Consider the following 23,582-nt stretch of genomic DNA (forward strand, 5'->3'; position numbering starts at 1 on the left):
TTGAGAATATCATGTTCAAAATCTACCCGTACTTCCACATGTACACTGTGCGCACCGAGAGCCTGAAGGAGACTGGGATTGTGTTGACATTGAATACAGAAGGATGCTTCCTCACAGCGAGACACGTAGCTGTCATTGTTCCAGGCATTGAGAGGATGATACAGATGTTTCCAGCCTTAAAGGCATTCTTTCTGTCTCAGCAAAAACCACCCATAGTGATCAAGAAGAGATCTACCTCCGGCACATGCACTCACTCATGTCTGCGTTCCACACCCACATTCAAGACATGGAAAAGAGAAGAACTCCATTATGGAGGTAAAGAAAATAATGAACAGCATCCACACCATTCTTCTTGAACGCAAGAGCAACAACTTCATGTCCCTTAAAGTTAAGGGACTACTGGCACAAAAGCGTGGTGATGGACTTGGTAAGGAATATGACTGTGCTGACGTGCACGGCCTGTACAGTACATGTCTGGAGTATCTGGAGAAGTGCACGACTCCCATGGAAGAGTTCTCCACATTCACGTGGATGGATCTGAGTGAGCCACCAGAGTGGGATGATGTGGAGGCTGCATCAAGTTCCTAGGAGAGAAGGGGGGGGGGGTGATTGATGATGTCAAGTGCTTTGACCAGGTCACCAGTCTGAAGAGATGCACAGAAAGGTGACGAGGAGTTCAGTGGCCTGCAGGTGCACCAGAAGTGGACCAAAAGCATTGCATGTTACTCAGAACTACTGAAGACTGCACAGTTTGTCTTTGCACTTTCCTCTCACAATGCACATGTTGAGAGGGTTTTCTCCCTGATGCAGAGCCAGTGGACCGAGGAGAGAAACCAGCTGTCTGTTGAGTCACTGAAGGGACTATTTGTGCAATACCATTTGAAAGACATGTCTTGCCTTATTTGTTGAGCAACAGAAAACAGCTGGGAAAGATCAGCTCCACAGCTAAATATCGATGGGCAGACGAGGAGGATGAAGAAGAAAAGCAGGATGAAGAAGGTTGAAGTATGCAGCTATGCAGAGAGAGAAAGCTCTGTAGCTGTGGGAGAGAAACTTTAAACTTTTCATTTTAAATTGGGACCCTAGAAAACTGTTTGAAGCTAGAAATATGTGAAAAGTTGTCGTTTCACTGTTGTTGTTTACAATGACAGGGCCTGGAATTGTGTTTACAAACATTTAAAGTAGGCTTATATTTGGTTCATGGTGCCTCAAAATGTGTTTGGTTTGATTTAGGTAATCAAATGTTATGTTATGTTCACTAATGGCAATTATGCAAATGTAAAATCCAAAACTGCATAGTACACTTTTAAAATAATTAGATTAGTATGTTTGTGAGGTTACTGTTTTATTGTTTACATTGACAAGATACAAAGAGATTATTTGTTAAAGCTGGATTTTCTATTTTATACTATTTCATATATTTTGTTATTTATTGTTGTCCAGTAAGACTTGAAAAGAGAGCAATACAACTGACGTACAACCACTGTTCTTGTAGTGGTCGTCTCTGTGGACTTGGGGGGGGGGGGGGGGATCTCTGATCTGAGAGTGGCAGGAAGCTGATGGAGAACAACTGCTACATTAGTCAATGATAGTGCAATATGGCTGCTTTCAAATATGTAAGTAATACCTGAGGGATTGGATGAACGATTGTCGATAAAATCCAAAGACAGACAGACAGACAGACTCCTTAGATACATAAGAAATATTGCAAACATTTTTTTTCCAAGTCAAGGTTCATATCTTTGCCATGACTTTGATGAGTCATCATTTTGTTGACACGTCCCCTGGTAGGCTCCAAAAACAAAACGAGAACAACTCTTTTGAATCAATTATGGACTGCTGATGATCATTTCAACACGTTTTTGAATACTCGTTTGTTTAAATGGACTTATTTTTATCTGAAGTGTAGATGAGTGTGTGATTCTTTATTCATGTTGACACGGGGATGTTGTGCACCATGGAAACATTTACCATGGAAACCTGCATACCTGTACCTGTTGCTATGCCTCTCTGTGTGAGGACGGTGTGTACTGTGGCTGGGAACAGACATTCAGTCACTGATGAGATGCTTTTATTCAGAGCCACTCTAAAACATGTTACCCAGCAGCATCATTACTCAGATACAACGCAAATCAGATTCTCTATTATAATTTGAATACACATTTGAATGTTTGACCACGTAATATGTTCTTCAGTCAAACATATCATAAGTAACCTTTGCTTTCTCTACTTTACCCTCCGACATATGTACGTTCACAAAGAGGTGTTTTTTATCACTATTTTTCAAATACTTTTCTTTTCGAAAACTCAACATGATCTGCCCTCTCTCCCTCTCCCAACAGGCTGTACAATGCATTTAACCCTCCTATTGTCTTCGTTTCCCCCTTACTTTGGTGTTCACGGACACATTTGACCGGTCCTGTTTTAACTGCATTAACACAAAAACCATTAATCATCACCACATTTCATTTAACACCCTTTCAAACTGTAAATATTGCATCAGACTACTGGTATACATGAAAAACTGCAGTAAATATACAAAGAATAGACACTGAACATGTATAGAGAGGCGAAGTCACGCCCATCTACTTCCGGCCCATGGAACCCCGGAAGCGAAAAATTAACATTGAATTCAATGGAGAGAGAAAACGTATCTTTTGATCCCGTTTGAATTGTGCCACGAACTACACATATGATGTTTGTCAATCTTAAACAATAAGTTCCATGTCAAAAAAGTCACATTTTGTCGTAAAACTGTTGAAATATAAGACTATGAAAAATACGCGACTACAAAGACTACAAATCCCAAATCCCATTCTGGCTCGCGTAAGTGATGTCACAGGCGATAATGCTCCAAGTGGTTGCGACTCGTAATTAAAGCGAAGAAGAAGAAGATCTCATAACTGATTATTCCCTCCAATAAATAAGAGATTGCTAAAAATAAATTCACTTTTACAAGATGCCTGTGTGCTTTGTACCAGGTTGTAATCACATAAGTGATCATACTTATAGATCATAGCTCGTTCTATCGCTTCCCGTCTGATGAAAGGACCAGGAGTCGTTGGACCAAACATATCAGGTAATACACATGTTGTGCATGGAACACAGTAAAGCTAGCTACATAGCTAGTAGCGAGCACGTTAGTTAGCATCACATTACTTAGCCTTGTCATTTGTATTAGCCTTAACATGAAGTGAACCCAAATGTTAAACAGTAAGAGTAGTCATGATGTTAAGTATTTTGTGAAACATTTGAAGAGGAGCCTATCGCCAGGTGCTAAGGGGGCGGGAGGTAGGCTAACGGCACATTAGCATCTGCGATCTTTTCTACTTAATGCTATCTGCTCAAATGGTTAACATTGAACATTAAAAGATCAGGCAGTTCAGGGAGAGTCGAAGGAAGGAAGGCAGGCAGGCAGCTTTGCATGACATGTATTTATTTATTTATAGAAGGACCATGCATACAAAAACATTAATCTCAGCAAAGAGAAGAGATGCAATATGCCAGATTATAGCTAATAGCTAATTTCCATCTGTGGTCCATTCTTCTGGACGTGTTTCATTGTGATGATAGTGAGTCAATCTGTTTGTTGGAAAGACAGTAGTTGAGTGATTACTGATAGAACATTATTAAAAGAGATAATTATTCAAAGTGTTGTTACTGACCTTTTTCTCTTTTATTTTCTTTACCTCATCTGTAACTGCTGAGACCCTGAGGAACATGCACACTGGACTGACCTGCTCTGGCAACCTGATTTCCACTGTACGTAATAGTATTTGGTTATGGTATATTATTTATATACATCAAAGGCACAATGCACCCCCCAGAGACACACATGTATTGAGTGTGATATTGTGCATAGGTCATGTGAAATCATCTTTACACACTAGAAAACTGTAGGAGTAATGATTTTATGTGCTTTTTTAACGATAAAATTGTTACTCTTAGAAACAAAATTAATGACCTCTTGCCTTCGACCAGTATAGTGTTATCAACAGCTCCCGGAAACGTAAGTTCTAATATTACACTAGATAGTAAACTAGAATGCTTTTCAGCCATTAACCTTGAACAATTACATTCAATGATTCTCTCTTCTAAACCATCAACGTGCATGTTAGACCCAATTCCAACTAAGCTGTTGAAGGAAGTTTTTCCATTAATTAGCACTTCTTTATTAAATATTATGAATATGTCTTTATTATCAGGCTATGTTCCACAATCATTCAAAGTAGCAGTGATAAAACCGCTTCTTAAAAAGCACAACCTCGATCCAGAGGTTTTAGCCAACTATAGACCTATTTCTAATCTTCCGTTCCTCTCAAAAATTCTTGAGAAAGCGGTCGCAAAACAGTTGTGTGATTACTTAAAAAACAATGATTTATTTGAAGATTTTCAGTCTGGCTTTAGAACACATCATAGCACAGAGACAGCTCTGGTTAAAGTCACAAATGATATTCTAATAGCCTCAGACAAGGGACTTGTCTCTATTCTTGTTTTGCTCGATCTTAGTGCTGCATTTGATACTATCGACCATGATATCCTATTGCAAAGACTAGAGCACTTAGTTGGCATACAGGGAACTGCTTTAGGCTGGTTTAGGTCCTATCTATCTGAACGCTCTCAGTTTGTACGTGTTAACGATGAATCTTCCACGCAAACCAAAGTTAGCCATGGAGTGCCACAGGGCTCAGTGCTCGGACCTATTTTGTTCACATTATATATGCTTCCGTTAGGCAATATTATAAGGAATCATTCTGTAAACTTTCATTGTTATGCGGATGATACTCAACTATATTTATCAATCAAGCCTGATGAAATTAATCATCTAAATAAAATTCAAGACTGCCTTAAGGACTTAAAAACGTGGATGACCTTAAACTTTTTGATGTTAAACACGGCCAAAACTGAAGTTATTGTACTTGGCCCGAAGAATCTACGAAACAAATTATCTAAAGACATACTAACTATGGATGGCATTAATTTGGCCTCTAGTGAGACTGTAAGGAATCTTGGTGTTATATTTGATCAGGATTTATCCTTTAACGCCCACATAAAATCAATTTCAAGGACCGCCTACTTCCATCTACGTAACATTGCAAAAATCAGGCATATCTTGCCTCAAAACGATGCAGAGAAACTAGTCCATGCATTTGTTACTTCTAGGCTGTATTATTGTAACTCTTTATTATCAGGGAGTACCAAGAAGTCAATCAAGTCGCTTCAGCTGATTCAAAATGCTGCGGCTCGTGTACTAACCAGAGTTAGGAAAAGGGACCACATTACTCCTGTTCTGGCTGCCTTACACTGGCTCCCTATAGAACACAGGATAGAATTTAAAATTCTTCTTCTCGCCTACAAAGCCCTTAATGGGCAGGCGCCATCTTACCTTAAAGAACTCATTATACCCTACTGTCCTACTAGGGCATTGCGTTCCAAGAATGCAGGGTTGTTGGTTGTTCCTAGAGTCTCTAAAAGTACAATGGGAGCCAGAGCCTTTTCTTATCAAGCTCCACATTTGTGGAATCAGCTTCCAGTTTGTGTTCGGGCGGCAGACACCCTATCCGTTTTTAAGAGTGCGCTTAAGACCTTCCTTTTTGATAAAGCTTATAGTTAGGGCTGATTAGATTCAGCCCGTAGTTTTGCTGATATAGGCTTAGTTTGTCGGGGGACATCTTACTTCTTCCTTCTCTCTGTCTATACCCGTGTACACTCATGTTCCGATTAACCCAGCTTCCCCAAATGTCTTTCTTTTTGGTGTCTATATACGCTGGGATCCGGAGTCATGGATGATCCTGCGGTCCTGTGTCCTGGATCGCGAGCGCTGGATCTTGAGTCGTGGCTGTGGTCCTGGATCATAGGTCCTGGATGGATATCCTCGTGGATTCATCTTCCTATTATACACACATGCATTTCCAAACATTTGGACTACCTATGTTGCAAATGTATTATCTTTTCAATTTACACACGGCATCTATTGCACGTCTGTCCGTCCTGGGAGAGGGATCCCTCCTCTGTTGCTCTCCCTGAGGTTTCTCCCATTTTTCCCATTAAACTGGGTTTTCTTTGGAAGTTTTTCCTTGTACGATGTGAGGGTCTAAGGACAGAGGGTGTCGTATTGTCATACTGATATTCTGTACACACTGTGAAGACCACTGAGACAAATGTAACATTTGTGATATTGGGCTATATAAATAAACATTGATTGATTGATTGATAGGAGTGGCAACCTGTTTTGAAATTGAATTTTTAATATCCGATAATGAAGTTGATCTGTTTTCTTTATTCTTCTCTCTTCCCAGCTCCATCCATCACCGTGCTCTGTTCCTGCAGGTCCTGCTTGCTAATCAATGCTTTATTTGTTTACACAATTACAAATAAAGTCAATGTATTGTATGACATGAAGTTGTGCTTCATTCGGAGTCAATAATACATTCATTCTGCCTTCAACTACACAATGATTGTGGACTGCACCGACATCCATGTAGCTGCCCCCCCAGTAAGATGAACCAAGCAAAGAGGATCACCATCATGCCTAAGGACATCCCGCTGCATCTGCGAGAGAGGGCTTAGACTGACCTGAGACGAGCACACCCAAACACAACGGCTCTTTTAAGAGCCACCAACAGTTTCAAAGAGTTGCAATCCTACGTTATTATAATTATTAAACTGGTTCATGTGTCACTTAGTTTACTGAACCGTGATGAATGAAAGAAATGAGTGAGGTAGTGGTTTACTGAAGTTACAAAGACATTAATATATGAGTAACAGGTCAGTGTAAACACAAGCTTCTGTCAATTATGGATCACTCAAACTATTTATATAAAAATATGTAATAAAGTTCTAAAACAAGTATTAGGTATATTCCTTGATAGCTTTTGGAGAAGGTTGTTTTTAAGTTTACTAAAATCTATCGTTTCAACTGTTTCACTTTATAAAAAGGAACAGGTGAGTGGAGCATCATTGAGTTTCTTATTCTGTCAGTAAATTATCCAAATGAAATGTTTATCATTATTTTATTCAACCCTAAACAAATTGATTGTACCTTTTTAATAATGACCTTACATGGTTAAGTTAACTTCAGAAAATCAAATCTGTTCTGAGAAAAAACTAATAAATGTTTAAAGATAGAAACTTGCCATCCCACTGAAAAACAGTCCGTAGAGATTTAAAGGCGTAGTTGTAGTTCAGTCCAACGTTTCATTTGGATTCATTTCTCCAACAGTCAACTATTTTCATAAAGAATATATATATTTTTCAAAGTCAACTTTATTGTCAATCTTACTCAGTTTGTGTTTATAGACAGAGATCAAAAATACTTTTAAATCAAATAAAATTATACAATTTACAGATATGTATACAAATATATATATATATATATATCCTATATAATGATGGTGGACACTTCACCTCCAGCAGGGCAGGTGGCTGCACAAGTCCATCGGGGGATGCTCCCAAAACACCGACTCACTCACAAAGAGACCAGACTCGAACACTGTCTCCTGAGAGGCCTGCACAAAAGCCTTCACCCCTTCGGCCTCGTTTACAACCCCCCAGTTGACAGCCATGACTCCGTCCAAGTTGTACCCCCCGAGCACCCTCTTCATGAGGGACGCGCATGGAGTGGATGAAAGTCCCGACCGCAGCACAGAACCAAACTTGCTGGCTGTCAACCTGCCCCGCCTGTGTAACTGCCACTTTGTCCGGTGGCTGTCTGGATGGCAGCTTGCTGGTCTCTGCTCAGTCGCATTGAGGCAAGAATTGCCTCAAGCCCCCGACCCCCTTCACCAGCTCCGGCACGGTGACAATGGCCTGATGTTGAGGCCGCGGCTCTGGCTCAGGTGACAAAAGCCATGCCATGCCACACTGTGCAGACCTGAACCAGTCTACATCCTGAGTGGCGATGTCTCTGGCCAGTGGGTTGTATGTCTCCTCTCACTGTTGGTAAAGTTGAGACACCGGCTGGACTACTTTGGAAGTGCCAGGCTTCCTCCACTGGCACTCAACATCTGTGGAGCTGATCTGCCACATGGCACATATTGCCAATGCTGCAGCGTGGCTGCATTTGTACATCCCCCGTGCACAATCACAGACAGCGCTCTGCATCGCGCCATCGTCTCCCATGCAGATCTGTACAAATAAAGAAAGTACCATGTTTGTTAGAATGCTATAATAGATTGAATGAGCAATAATACAAGGATGGTCCGGATCTGGGGGTGGGAGGGGTTATTTTTCCATAGTTTTGTCTGATTGTTGTTATTGTTTGTTTTTTCTGTATTTTTTGTAATGTGTGTTGTACTGGTTGTGATTGTACATTGTATTTTTCTAAATGTGTATGAATACATTTTTGAAAAACATTTGATCAACAATAAAAAAGGATTTGGTCAGGATCTAGACTCAGTGTGTAGTTAATTAATTAATCAATGCTCTCTACATTAGGAAAACACATACCAGTGTACCCGAGGGAGTCACACACAGCTGTGCCTGGATAACCAAACAAATTGACAAGATAACCAAAACCCTTGAATCTACACACAGCAAATAAACTCAAATGACACAACGAGATGTAAAAGGAGATCACACATACAGTATAGTCGATATAAAACTGGCCGTTTCAATCTGAAGAGCAACTAAAACAAAACACGGGAGTTTACCTTGTTCTTGTGAACACTAATGTTATCCACAGCATACACACAGACCACGAAGTTCTAAAGGAGAAAACTAGTTACTAAAACAAAACACGTTAGTGTACCTTGTTAGCTAATGTTAGCTAGCTGACATTAACGTTACACATTGCACTCATATTACTCACCAACATCTTGTAAAGCCGGTCCCGCTGCTCTTACAGAACCGAATAACTCCCCTTTCGTGTATGTACAGCTCTCAGCGTGTCCAGACTTGTAGTCACCTCGTTTTATACTTGTATTCTCATTCTGAAAGAAACAGGTGAAATTTGCTAACGTGACGGCCGTCTTTGTGATGGTGACGCGTATTGTGCGAGACCAAGAGACCTGTAGTTCACTCAGCGGTTTCACACAAAAAAATGTGTAACTTCACAGTTTTACGACACATTTTAATTTTTTTGACTTGCAAAATATTCTTTTAAATTGACAAACATCATATGTGTCATTCGTGGCACAATTCAAACGGGATCAAAAGATAACCTTTCTCTCTCCATTGACTTCAATGTATAATTGTACGCTTCCGGGGTCCCATGGAGGCTCCCGGAAAGGGAGGGACTTCGCCTCTCTATTGCGTGTGCCAGGTGTGATCCATGTGGGGGGAGGGGCACATACGAGCGGGAAATGTGTCAAATTGTTCTGTGTGTGTGTTTGTGTGTGTGTGAATCACATGGGGGGATGGGCACATAAGGGGGCACATCTAGTGTGTGTGTGTGTGTGTGTGTGTGTGTGTGTGTGTGTGTGTGTGTGTGTGTGTGTGTGTGTGTGTGTGTGTGTGTGTGTGTGTGTGTGTGTGTGTGTGTGTGTGTGTGTGTGTGTGTGTGTGTGTGTGTGTGTGTTCTAGCATTACTATACTTGTGGGGACCTAAATCTGTTTACATAGTCACGTGTGGGGACTGGCTTCCCTTATGGGGACACATTGGAGGTCCCCATAAGGGGAATCATTAATTTTAGGGTGAAGACTTGGTTAGCTTTAGGATTAGGGTTAAGGTTAAGGGTTAGGGTTAGGCATGTGTTGGTTATGGTTAAGGTTAGGATAAGGTTAAGGTTAAGTCTCCAGGAAATGCATGTAAGTCAATGTAATGTCCCCTGAAGTGATGTATACATTGTGTGGTGTGTTGTGTGTGTGTGTGGGTGTGGGTGTGTGTGTGTGTGTGTGTGTGTGTGTGTGTGTGTGTGTGTGTGTGTGTGTGTGTGTGTGTGTGTGTGTGTGTGTGTGTTGTGTGTGTGTGTGTGTGTGTGTGTGTGTGTGTGTGTGTGTGTGTGTGTGTGTGTGTGGTGTGTGTGTGTGTGTGTGTTTATCTGATCCGGATGGTTACTAATTACTTTTCTTTTTGAGCGGGAACACCATGGGTGTTACAAAGTTGACTAAATCATCCAAACTTCAATGAAAGTGGTGATCAGCAATTTGCTATGAGACAACAGGAGGGTTAAATTATACTTTCAAATGAAATGGGAACACATTAGTCAGACATATGAGTAATATTGCTTAGACTCCATTGTGTGAAGGGTAACACGTTTGCTACCCCAGCAAAGAGCCTCTCAGAGTTTGTGTCAGTGCTTCTCTTTCTGTTTATTCAATACCTTTATATTCCTATCGGACCAGCACGTTATTTTTGACCTGGATACCACTGTTATTTGAAAGGAAAACTTCACTTTTATTTACTTTTTAAAACACACACACCCTGTTACCTTGAACTTCTCCATCGTCATCTTAAAGAAGTAAATGGGTGCTCTGTTTAACAATAGCCAAACTGTATTAAAACATCTCAAAGTCGTGCAGGATAGTCTAAGTCTCATTCATCCAGCAGTGAATGCTCATTGGTTCATAAACTCATGCGTTTACAAAGTTCATATTATCATTGGTATGGAGTAAGGCCTCAGGGAAAGAGTGTGTTAAACTTAAACAGGGAGTTATGGTCCTTCTAACTTTGAACTTATCATTCTGTCTATACATTGTTTTGCTTTTCAAAAATCTAAACCTGTGCTCTGTGTGTAGTTCAGGTGGCGTGGGGTTCTGCAGAGTTTCCAGATGTTGTGAGCCCAGCCAAACGTGACTTCCTACAAAACTCAACCTAACACTAACTATCGTCAGAACTCTCACTTTATTCAGAGTCAGCAGACATTGGAATATAAGTGCAGCTTGAATCCATCACAGAAAGCAGCTGTTAGTCTGGAGGACTCTCACGAGGAGCGGCTAAATACAGTAATCACATGCTGAGCTCTGATTGGATTGATTATAATGAGCTCTACAGTTAAATTACAGTGTGAGCAGGAGATGTCTCTTTGTTTGGATTTGATTTGAGTTGTATTTAAATGCAGTCGATAACTGAGAACAGCAGAAAAAACAAGCAGTACATTTATTATGTATTCTTAAAATAAATGTGTTACCCCTGATCTCAGATCTTCCACTTTCATCTATAGAGGAACATTATGCAACAGGTTGTATGGGATGTTATCTTAATGCCTACAGACTCTCTTCTCCTTGCGTTTACCTTCGACAAGTCACTGTGAGCAGAGCAGTTTGATTGACAGCTGAAGAGTATTATGGGTTGATGTCACTATGCAGCACTCTGATTCTACTCTGACTCAATGCTTCCCTCATGTGGTGAACGTGATGTATGACATCATACAAACAAATGATCAATTTGATTTTCTTTCTTTATTCGTCATATATATACTGTGTGTCATGGTGTGGACTCAGGAAGCCTCTCTGGCTATAGAGACAGCTTACGTTGGGTCTGTTCATCAGATCTGAATAAACCTCATATTTGATAGATACTCATTGCTGGGCGATGTCGACTACATTAACATATGAAGGGCAATGTCCACAGTGAATCCTTTAAAATCACGGTGCTGGGCCCAGTGGGCGATAGCATCGCTCATCAACCCAGACGTAGTTGCTCATGTATCCCTTGTGTGGTGTTCGGGTGAAATTGAACCGATTTCCATTTTCAATTAATACAAAAAAATATAAGGATATTTTCGTTCAACCTGAAACTCAATGGCCGGGGCTTATTTATTGTGAAGGACATGTGGAATTGTTTTTATTTTTTTCCACTTATGAAAAAATGCCCACCCGCATTTATGTCCTTCATAAGAGGTTTGGGTCAATCTGACCCGGATACAATACCAGGGCAGACAGACAGAGAAACACACACAGAAACACACAAACCACACACCACACACACACACACACACACACACACACACACACACACACACACACACACACACACACACACACACACACACACACACACACACACACACACACACACACACACACACACACACACACACACACACACACACACACACACACACACACACACACACACACACACACAATTGTATGCATAGAGAAGCTGTTTGATCTTGTTTTCCCTTGATCCTTATCCTTTGTAGTGTGTACACAAAACTATCCTAGAACATTATAAACATTTTACATTTTCTCGCACTGTCCCCCTCGCACCTGCACGCCGGAGGAGGGACTACACAGAGACATAACCTCACATTACAGTGTAGTGCAGAACTACAATGATCTACCAGCAAAATGGCCAAACGATATTCTGCTCAGAGCCTTGGAGCCAATGATGGATGAGAGTGAGTGGAATCCATTAGAGGAACACGGTGAAGTGGAACAGGAAGACATTTCTGAAGATGAGGATGATGTGGAGGTAAACTCAGAATTTGACAGCGAATTGGAAGATGAACTTGACTCAGAGCCAGCTGCTGGAAGACCCCCACAGCCAGCCGCAAGAAGACCCCCACAGTCAGCTTCTGGAAGACCCCCACAGCCAGCCACAAGAAGACCCCCTGTTATGGAAATCTAGGGCCCAAACACAGCTGGAGAGTACAAGTCAAATGAACAATACAAATAAATGGTGAATCAAGCAAAGCTGTCTTTTGGTTATTTATTTGAAGCTTCAAATACACGATACAATAATATAAATATGTCACAAGTCGCACAGAGTATAAAATAGTCTGCGCGAGAGTGCGCAGAACAATGGAAAAGCAAAGGTTATATAGAAAAGGAGTGGGAAAGAGAACAATCTGGGTTCACACAGTCAGATTGTTGATGAGACACCCAGTGGCCTTGAGTAGATAGCATAACGGTTCTCAGAGCAGGGAAGTTCGTGATGTGTCTGACTGTGTATGAGTCTCCCAGTCTGCTGAAACAGCTGTGGCCTTGCAGAGACTGGGAAACTCATAAGAGAATATAATAGAATAATAATGGTAAAAGCACAACAAGAGGAAATAAGAAGCATTTGGTTTAAACATATGAAAGATATAATAAGGATAATAATAAGAATGATAATAATAACATTTTCCACTACATTCCCCCCTTTTGATCATACTTGATCAATAGAAAAAACAAATGATAGGATAGACTGATATAACACATCAATGAATACACTCCATCGCTGGTTTAAGTAAACACATCACAAATATATCATAGAAAACTGGCTGTTTTTGTGGAGGACAGACTCCAATATAATGTAAGCATAAGAGAGGAGATACACACATGATTATATTGATGAATCGGAATCAGACTCTTCTGATTCTAGCTGGTCTATCTCACTGTGGCGCAAAGGATTGTCTTGTAATGGAATAGTAGTATACTGAACGAAAGCTGAGGACACATGCTGGAAACGCACTTCTTCAGTATTGGATAATCAAACAGGTACAACTGATTAATAGGCCAAAAATGATCGCCAGGGGTGTAACTATACTAGCCAGCCATGCTTTCCACCCGCCTGATGTAAGCCAGGACCACCAGTCCCAGCCCCCTGCGTTGGATATGTCATCAGCTTTCATGTCAGCTAACAGGTTGTTAAGATGCCGCACGGTGTCAGTGATGTTCTTGGTGGCGTCGGGAATGTAAGTGCAACAGGAGTCACCGATCACATGACACAGGCCACCCTTTGAGGCGAAGTAATTGAAGTAAAAAGTATTGAAAAGTAATCTTGTGGCGCGCTAAACCCAGCATCACTGGGCCACGCCAGTTGGAGGGAAATATGTTTAACATCAGGGAATGCTACGTTAGAAAGGATTCTCTCAGGGGCACCAGATATGTGACAATACGAGATTTTGTAAGCACCGTCACCGCATGTGTTCCGTAGGATGCGAGTACAACCAGTAGTAGTGCCTAGGAAAAATAAGGTGGTGTAAAAGACGTTTTGTGGTAACCTCTCTGGATGCAGAGGTTGTGTTTCATCCCTCTCAAATGACTGGGGTGCACATGGCTGACGGGTTGGTACTTTGGCGTATGTGGTGTCAAGCGTGGATGCACGCAAAGAGGAGTCAGACCGATTGCTGCATGGTGGGGGAAGCTGCCTAGCATAACGCCACTCGGTTACGCTGTCTTCACCCCTTGATGGGCTTTGTCAGAGCCATAAACGCGCAGAGGTGTTCAACCTGGGTCAGAGAGCGCGGACGAACTGGCACGGACACTGATGAGTCCTGGGGAAAAGGGTGCATGCATAACATGACCCATATTGTCCTGCGGCCTGCAAGAATGATCTCAGAGTGTGCCACCAGACGTTACCGGTGATCCCATTACTGGTCTGACCCACATCAATGTTGCTATGGTCGTTATCGCCTATGTATAGATTAAATGTAGATGTACCTATGGATGTCAACAGTGGCGTCAAAGGTTGCTTACGCTTTTCCGGGTCTGAGTTTTGGGCGCGATGTCTATGTAAAATGTGCCACACGGGTCGGCGCCGGATACATACATACAGACAACAAAATAAAATAAATGTGGTTCGCCCTGCTTTCCCCATGTACCTCTTAGATACCTCGATGTTGGCTGACATGCTGTATGCTGAAATGGATACATAACATATAGGACTAGTCCTAACACAACTATCATGGCATGTATGCAGAGGAACCATTCTATGAGTGTCCAGGCTCTCCAGTAGCATTCACATTGCTCACGGTTTGCGTTGTCGTCTCTCCAGGCGAGCCCTCATCACGAGGGGGAAATGTTCCATGGAGTGTGTGAGTGTATTCTCCTCGGTCGATTTCGTGACACGGACCGTCAGACTTCGCACACTGATAACACAAACGAGGAACCAGAGAGCATATGGAACCACTCAGCTGGCACTTGCTCGTGACACCTTGTGTGTAGTGTGTTTTGGTGTATGTAGTGCAAGTGTGGTGCTGGTGGTGACTAGGACACGTCACTTGTTGTCATCCTCTGTTGGTGACTCGGACACGATCACTTGTTGTCATCTGTTGGTGACTCGGACACGTCACTTGTTGTCATCTGTTGGTGACTTGGACATGTCACTTGTTGTCATCTGTTGGTGACTTGGACATGTCACTTGTTGTCATCTGTTGGTGACTTGGACATGTCACTTGTTGTCGTCTTCTTCTAAACCGTTTCTCCTTTCCTGTGACCACGACCTTGCAGTGGCTGGCGTGGACCCATGTAGCTCTCTCGGCGACCTTGACCGCTGTCTGGGTGACGAGAAGCACCTGGTAGGGACCTTGCCAACGATTGGATTTCCAGCTCTTTCCTCCGGAAATACCTTGATCACACGAAGTCGCCCGGTTGAAGGCGGTGAAGCGGACCAGTGGCAGTCGCTAAAGTGGATGATAGGGTTAACACAATAGGACAACATAGCATCCTCACACAACGTTGTGGAGGGAAGAGGACATCCCGTGGAGCCTTGAGTCCAATCTGTGGAGGAGCCCAAAAAAGGATTTCAAATGGGCTGAGTTGACTCCGTGTTCTTTTTCCTACATCCTCATGTACATCAGCACAATGGGCAGAGCTTGTGTCCATGACAGACCTGTGTCTGCACAGCAGTTTGTTAGTTGTAATTTTGCATAATGCAGATTAGCATGCTTCACAGTGCTTTTGAGCTGTTACTGTGAACCCCCTTGTGAACCACTTCCTGATTTATAGACTCTAACATCCCCCTTTGACACATGATCCCACCCATGTGTCAACTTAGCGAAATGAGGGAAAAAAATGTCCTGGGAAGACATGGATTGGAATTTGGGCCAACCCAAAAACAGCCCCAGCAGCCTTCCATTGAGCCTTCTCAACTGGCGTAGCTAGCTGCTGCATGGAAGTCAGTGATGACATTTTGTCAGTGAAGGAGGAGACAGGATTTTAACAAATGAGTGGTGGCGTGAGGTGCGAGAGGAATCAGGGCAGCTGCCTTTGCGGCTGAGTCAGCAGACGCATTTCCTAGGGAAACTGGGTCTGTACTGCTTGCTTGTGCGGCACATTTACAGACTGCAACCTCAGATGGGAGCAAAAATGGCGTCTAGTAAGCCTGCAACCAGTACATGGTTAAGTACTGGTTTGCCATCAGATTTAAGAAATTGTCTACACTTCCAAATAGCCCCAAAATCGTGTACTACCCCCGAAAGCATATCGTGAGTCAGTGTAAATAGTCACGGTTTTGCCTTCTGCAAACGTGCAGGCTTCAGTTAGTGCGATGAGCTCTGCTGCCTGTGCTGAGAGGTGACATGGAAGCGGTCCAGAACGGAGAACAGCAGAATCTGAAACAACAGAAGAAAAAAAAAACAACAACAAAAAACAAACAAATAAATTAGTGCCCCCTTGGTCGCGAGAGGCAGACCCATCAACATACAAAATGAGGTCAGCGTTGGTCAGAGGAACGTCTTTTAAGTCCAAACAATAAAAACCTGTCTGTCTTTAAGTCCGGTCTAGGTGCACACCATGGAAAGTACGTCAACCGTCTTCAGGCAATGTTCAAACTAAATGAAGTCTCTCCTTTTGAAACATCATGTGTTGAAATAAACACCTGCAGTTCAAAAAAAAAATGAATTGCCTAATATTTTTGTTGTGGAATCAATTAATTTCTTTCTTTAAAAGGCAAAAACATGAAAAAGCTAAAAGGAAAACCCTATTGAATACAATATTATTTGGAGGCAACTTAATTTATAAATAGTTGTCAACTTAAAAACACGTGTTCATGTTCAACATGTGGTAATTAAGTACATACATTTAAGATTATATTTAAATAATACGGTAAAAACAAGTTGGAAACTTTGGAGTAATCAACTTAAAAACTTGTGTTTATGCTACCAATTATTAAGTGAGTGGTAATTGAAAACACCTCTGATTGCAGAGGAAAAGCCTTCTCCCCTAACCCAAATAACTTTGGTTCTTAACAAACATTTCAATAGAAGTTGTCTTAACTCAATAACCATCGATGCAACCTATTGCCTTGATTTTCTTTGTTAAGCCAATGCATTTGTTGTTAGAGTGTAACTAGACTGGGCCTCCCATATAACCTGGCTGAGCCGATATAAGAACCAATCAGCAAATAACTTTTCAATACATTATTGATTACTATTTTGAGGTACTTTTAGGTGGAAGTGAACATAAGTCATAGGTACATGGGTGTACTTTTCCTTCACTACATGTATGTAATACCTTTAGTTACTTCACAGATGTGGATGAATGATGTGAAATATAATCAAGTGTTAAATCAGACTTTAGTTCCACCCTGGAGTGAATCCACAAGCTACCCTGCAGTCCTACAAAGTACTTCAGACTAGCTGCACCTTCACCAGCTTGAGAACACTTTCATGATCAATCATTATAAAACATATCATATATATTATTCTGAAATGGACCAATCTGCACAACGACTACTTTTACTGTCTTTACTTTCACTATATTCTGATAATACTTTTCTACTTTTACTTGAAGAACATTTTGAATGCAGGACTGTTACTGTAACACTCTGGTACTTCTACTTTTACTCAAGTACAATATCTGAGTACTTATTCCACTTCTGGTAGTGTATTAGTCTGAATTGTAGCTACAAAATCACACAGAGCTGCATAAAAATAGAATAATATGTACACGTGTGTACAATGATTTGTAGGTAATTTTGACTACTCAAGACACCTCACTTATACATCTTCAAAGTATTGGCTTTCAGAATATTAAACTTGTTTCGGCAAATTCAGATGATAAATACAACTTGAAGCTTGTAAACGGCAATATTACAAGCAGAGAACGGACTAATGTAACGTCACAGCAAGCATAACAACAGCCGTGTGTTATGAACACATACGCAAGAATGACATCATCTGTCGCTTAGTGACTTTTTTAACACGTGTGAATGTGTAAGGTTTACCATTATATTCAAATGTGAACACAAATTTACTGTCTTTGTGTACCGGAACACTGAAAAATGCATTTGAGACATCTATGGCAGTAAATATGTTGCACAGGCTGGAACTTTTGGAGTAATCAGATAATAATTCCGGACGAGCGTGCATGCACAGCTGCATTTACATCGTAAATCCTGGACAAATCTCCACTCGTCAGGAGGTTTGTCTCTGATCTTTTTGACAGGAAACACTGGAATCGTTACACGGAATAATGACCCCTTGTTTAAGCAGAGAGGTAAACACTGGCCATCAACAGCTTCACGTTTCAATGGGTACGGTACGTGAACGTGGACATTAACCCTACGTCATATCTGTGAGCTGCCCAGAGTGAGTATGGCACATCTGAAAGCGCGGCAGGAAGCTCAGAGATATGAGAATTACCTTATCCTCAACCAACAGCAATGTGCGCAGAACGGCTACGTTCATGCACATTTTCCTTTGATACACGTCACGTGACATAGAGTACATGACATATTCTGTGTGTGTAGGTGTCTAATCAGTGACTGACTCCCAATCTTTAACGATTGGACCCAAATCCCTCCATCTATCAGTGGGGCCCCCTGGCTAGTGAAATGTGTGGACCGCCCCTGGGATTTGACACAGCTGGTTGTGTCTTGTGTGGGTGTGTGAGTCTAACAGAGATAGTGCTACCCAGCGAATTCCAATACATTTTTAAACATGAGCTCATCATTCACACATTCTAACAGTAAAACTCTCATCATAGCATTTACACGGATCTTTCAACCACGTTAGCAGTACAATGCAAAATGAGAAGTTTCCACACAGCAGGTGGAAAACCACGTTGATCAGTCAAACGCAACAACTCCTGAAAATCAGGATATGTCAGCAGCCCATTGATACACATTCACCAGTTCTTTATCATCAAATGACACTTTTTGAACCATCGTAGGAGATGGCTGTCGGACTTTAAGACCCTCATTTGTGGAAAAATGAGGTCCAAGCCGAACCAGAGAATCAGATCTCTGCCCAGTAAATGTGTCGGGCAGACAGATGATAAAATAACTGTTTTTTACTGATGTGGGAAATGGATTACTGTCAACACCGTTATCTCCACTCTGAAGTGGTACAGAAACTTCTCCTTTTCATAAACCCAGCACATGAATAAATCTATCACTAAATTTGCATTCAGGCAAATCTACCCTTTTTTACCACAGAATGTGTAGCCCCAGAATCAACCGAAAATGTGTGGGACATTTCTTAATGCAAACATTCACTGTCATATTTCAAATATGTACCCTTTTTAACCACAGACATGTCCTCTAATTCTTCTAATTTCTCAATAGCATGTATGATGTGTGTGTGTGTGTGTGTGTGTGTGTGTGTCACTTCCCTGGTTTGATGCTGCTGGCTGAATTTCCATCTCGCTCGATTGGGCCCCTTCCTTGCTGTCCCCCTCTGCCTCCACTCCAGTGTTCTGTGAGCAGTCCCATAATCCAATGTTCAACACTTCCACACTTGGAAACATCTTTCTTCAAATGAACGTCTTGCTTCTTGTCCTCTGCCTCTGAAAACCTCCTCTGCCTCTCCCTCGGTATTGTGATCGGCCAGCATTTTGTTTAGCTTGCGCTGTGTCTGTGAGTCCGTTGAGAAAGGCATTACTGAGGTTTGTTTCCCAAACACCTGCTTGGTCTCCTAGGGCATCGGGTTTGTTTATCCCGCTGTTGTCGAGCTTGGAGTTGACGCTGACTGCATGGCTGGGGCTTGTAGTGGAGGTGGTTGAGGTGTTCCAACCAGATTGCCAGGGTTGTACGCCGGAGGAGGGAAGGGATACCCAGTCGAGGAGAGGTCATTCAGGCCTGCAATGGAAGGACACAGGGATGTCTGGGGTTTACATGTCTTTTGGAAATAATGTATTTCTTTTCTTCACATTCATTTTCAACCTTAATATTTTATTTAATCCCCAAGGCCAACTCCCTTTTTTTTACTCCCCAGTATTATAAACACTTTCTATGGGTGTCCAGTTTCTCTAAGTCTTTTACTTTAATTGTACTCTTCTTCTTCATTCCATCTTCACACTCTTGTAATTTATCCCTTAGGTTTTTGATTTTTAATTTACTCAAAGAACCTCCCTTAGGAAATCCGAACATTTCCGTCCATATATTTAATTTAGACAGACTTTCTTCACCATATTTTGCTCGCATGACATCAACTATCGGACCCTCAGGAGGCTGTACATACCCCCTCGCCTGCTTTGCCCCCATAGCAAAGTCTTTTAAAGTGTCACCAAAACACTCCGTGTCACCAAAACACTATTTTTCATCCGTCGATGCTAGATATGCCAAATATCTCTGTTTTCGAGCAGTCCCTCTCCTGATGTCATGGAGTTTTAATTACGTTTAACTTTAAACAATTTAGACTTTGCACATCTCACCGAGTATTGAAAGCCCTTTGAGTTCGTTGGATCTCGTGAAGTCAATCGGTTCCACCCCGGCGCTGGTCCTCTCGTCTCGTACGGTTTCTGTCGAGGTAGAGGAAAATCCAAAGATCCTGGAGCTAGCAGCCACCAGCGTCCAGAGGTTTCCCCGATCAAACATACAGAGATCCTGCCGACAACGCCATTTGTTATGGAAATCTAGGGCCCAAACACAGCTGGAGAGTACAAGTCAAATGAACAATACAAATAAATGGTGAATCAAGCAAAGCTGTCTTTTGGTTATTTATTTGAAGCTTCAAATACACGATACAATAATATAAATATGTCACAAGTCGCACAGAGTATAAAATAGTCTGCGCGAGAGTGCGCAGAACAATGGAAAAGCAAAGGTTTATAGAAAAGGAGTGGGAAAGAGAACAATCTGGGTTCACACAGTCAGATTGTTGATGAGACACCCAGTGGCCTTGAGTAGATAGCATAACGGTTCTCAGAGCAGGGAAGTTCGTGATGTGTCTGACTGTGTATGAGTCTCCCAGTCTGCTGAAACAGCTGTGGCCTTGCAGAGACTGGGAAACTCATAAGAGAATAGAATAGAATAATAATGGTAAAAGCACAACAAGAGGAAATAAGAAGCATTTGGTTTAAACATATGAAAGATATAATAAGGATAATAATAAGAATGATAATAATAAAATGTTCCACTACACCCACAGCCAGCCGCAAGAAGACCCCCACAGTCAGCTTCTGGAAGACCCCCACAGCCAGCCACAAGAAGACCCCCACAGTCAGCTTCTGGAAGACCCCCACAGCCAGCCGCAAGAAAACCCCCACAGCCAGCCACACGAAGACCCCCACAGTCAGCTTCTGGAAGACCCCCACAGCCAGCTTCTGGAAGACCCCCACAGCCAGCCGCAAGAAGACCCCCACAGCCAGCCGCAAGAAGACCCCCACAGCCAGCCGCAAGAAAACCCCCACAGCCAGCCGCAAGAAGACCCCCACAGCCAGCCGCAAGAAGACCCCCACAGCCAGCCGCTCAAGGACCCCCACAGCCAGCCGCAAGAAGACCCCCACAGCCAGCTTCTGGAAGACCCCCACAGCCAGCCGCAAGAAGACCCCCACAGTCAGCTTCTGGAAGACCCCCACAGCCAGCCGCAAGAAAACCCCCACAGCCAGCCGCAAGAAGACCCCCACAGCCAGCCACTCAAGGACCCCCACAGCCAGCCGCAAGAAGACCCCCACAGCCAGCTTCTGGAAGACCCCCACAGCCAGCCGCAAGAAGACCCCCACAGTCAGCTTCTGGAAGACCCCCACAGCCAGCCGCAAGAAAACCCCCACAGCCAGCCGCAAGAAGACCCCCACAGCCAGCCGCTCAAGGACCCCCACAGCCAGCCGCAGTAGGAGAAGAACGGCAGGATTGAATGGTGTTCATCCCCAATAAGTGAGCCCACTCGCTTGTCTGCAAATATAATAAGGATGGTAACCGGGCCGACACGGATGGCAGTGACGCATGTTCATGACATCAAGTCATCATTGGAGCTTTTTGATGCCAGACTCAATGCAAAACATCCTATTGGACATGACCCATCTTGAGGGGAGACAGGTTTTTGGGAAGGAATGGAAAGAGTTGGATATTACACATGTGCATGCATACTTTGGCATCCTTAGTCTTGCAGGTGTGTATAGGTCAAGAGGGGAGTCCACTGAGAGTCTGTGGGATGCTGAAACAGGGAGAGACATGTTCAGGGCAACAATGTCTCTTGAGACTTTTCATATCCTTTCAAGGATCGTCAGGTTTGATGACAGGGAGACCAGACGTGCTAGACGACGGAGGGACACGTTGGCAGCAATCCGCACAGTGTGGGACAAGTGGGTGCAGCGGCTTCCATCTCTCTACAACCCTGGGCCACATGTTACTGTGGATGAGCGGCGTGTGGGGTTTAGAGGCCGCTGCCCTTTCAGGCAGTGCATTCCCTCCAAGCCAGCAAGGTATGGAATATAAACATCTGGGCTGCCTGCGATGCTGTATCATCCTATGCGTGGAATATGCAAATGTAACGGGGAATCCAGAGGGAGGAGTGCCTGAGAAAAACCAGGGTGGTGCTTGACATGGTGCAGGGCCTCAGTGGCCACAATCTCACCAGTGATAATTGTTTCACATCGCTCAGCCTGGGACAAGAGCTTCTCAGAAGAAAAGTCACAATGATTGGAACAAGACAGAGCTTCCCCCTCATGTTCTAACGGTGAAGAAAAGGCCAGTTCATTCCTCCGACTTTGTGTTCACAGACGACACTGCCCTGGTATCCTACGCACCAAACAAGGGCAGACATGTCATTCTCATGAGTACGTTCCACAGAGATGCAAAGACCAGTGGCCGTGAGGACCGTAAGCCACATGTAATACTCGATTACAATGCCACCAAAGGAGGAGTAGATCACGTGGACAAGCTGCTGTCCTGCTACAGCTGCCAAAGAAGGACCTTGAGGTGGCCACTTGTGATATTCTACAACATCCTGGATGTCTCTGCTTACAATGCCTTTGCACTTTGGATGGCAATAAACCCAGAATGGAACCAAAAGAAGCTCCAAGGAAGACGCATTGTTCTGGAGGAGCTTGGCAAGGCACTGGTGACGCCTCACATGCAGCGAAGACAACACATACAGGAACCCAGCCTCTGTTGGTACATTGAGGAAGATGGTGGCAACTCCTGCTGCTACACCTTCACGGCCAACACAACCACAACCTGCAGTGCCTGAAGTAAGTGGCGTGCGTGTGTGTGTGTGTGTGTGTGTGTGTGTGTGTGTGTGTGTGTGTGTGTGTGCGCGCGCGCGTGCGTGCGCGCGCGTGCGCGCGCGTGCGTTCCAGTGTTAGGAGATGTGGTGAAAACTATTTCTGAACTAATATGTTACTGTTCTAGATTGCACCCTATGCCGGCAAAAGGGCGCTGTGAGGTCTGTGGACCCTCAAAGGACTCCAAGACACAGACTACATGCAGCAACTGCAACAAGTACATCTGTGCTATACACACAAAGAAGTCCTGCACATCACGTGTTTCCTAAACGGACTTGCCCATTGACTCACATGATGTTCTGCAGCGTCACTTCATCAATATAGTTTTCGGATATACTGTATTTTATGAATAGTGACTGTTGATTTTTTTTATTTGCTTTGTGTTTATATCTGTTCTATGTCATGTATAGGATGTTTCATCATCTCTATATTTCACAGCCAAATACTTTTGGATGTGGTTCTTGTGTTCCAATTGCTGCTAAATTGCTTTATTTCCTTCAAGGCTTTGATTATTACATAACAGATTAAAAATAATAAACATTAATGAA

The 23,582-nt window shown here is 42.8% G+C and overlaps 1 pseudogene; it reads left to right on the plus strand.

The window, feature by feature from the left end:
• The first annotated feature begins 21,741 nt into the window (after positions 1-21,741).
• Positions 21,742-23,000, plus strand: LOC117455456 (piggyBac transposable element-derived protein 4-like; annotated as a pseudogene).
• Positions 23,001-23,582: the final 582 nt, after the last annotated feature.

The sequence above is a fragment of the Pseudochaenichthys georgianus genome, chromosome 11 (genome assembly GCF_902827115.2).
Source record: "Pseudochaenichthys georgianus chromosome 11, fPseGeo1.2, whole genome shotgun sequence".
Lineage (NCBI taxonomy): Eukaryota > Metazoa > Chordata > Actinopteri > Perciformes > Channichthyidae > Pseudochaenichthys > Pseudochaenichthys georgianus.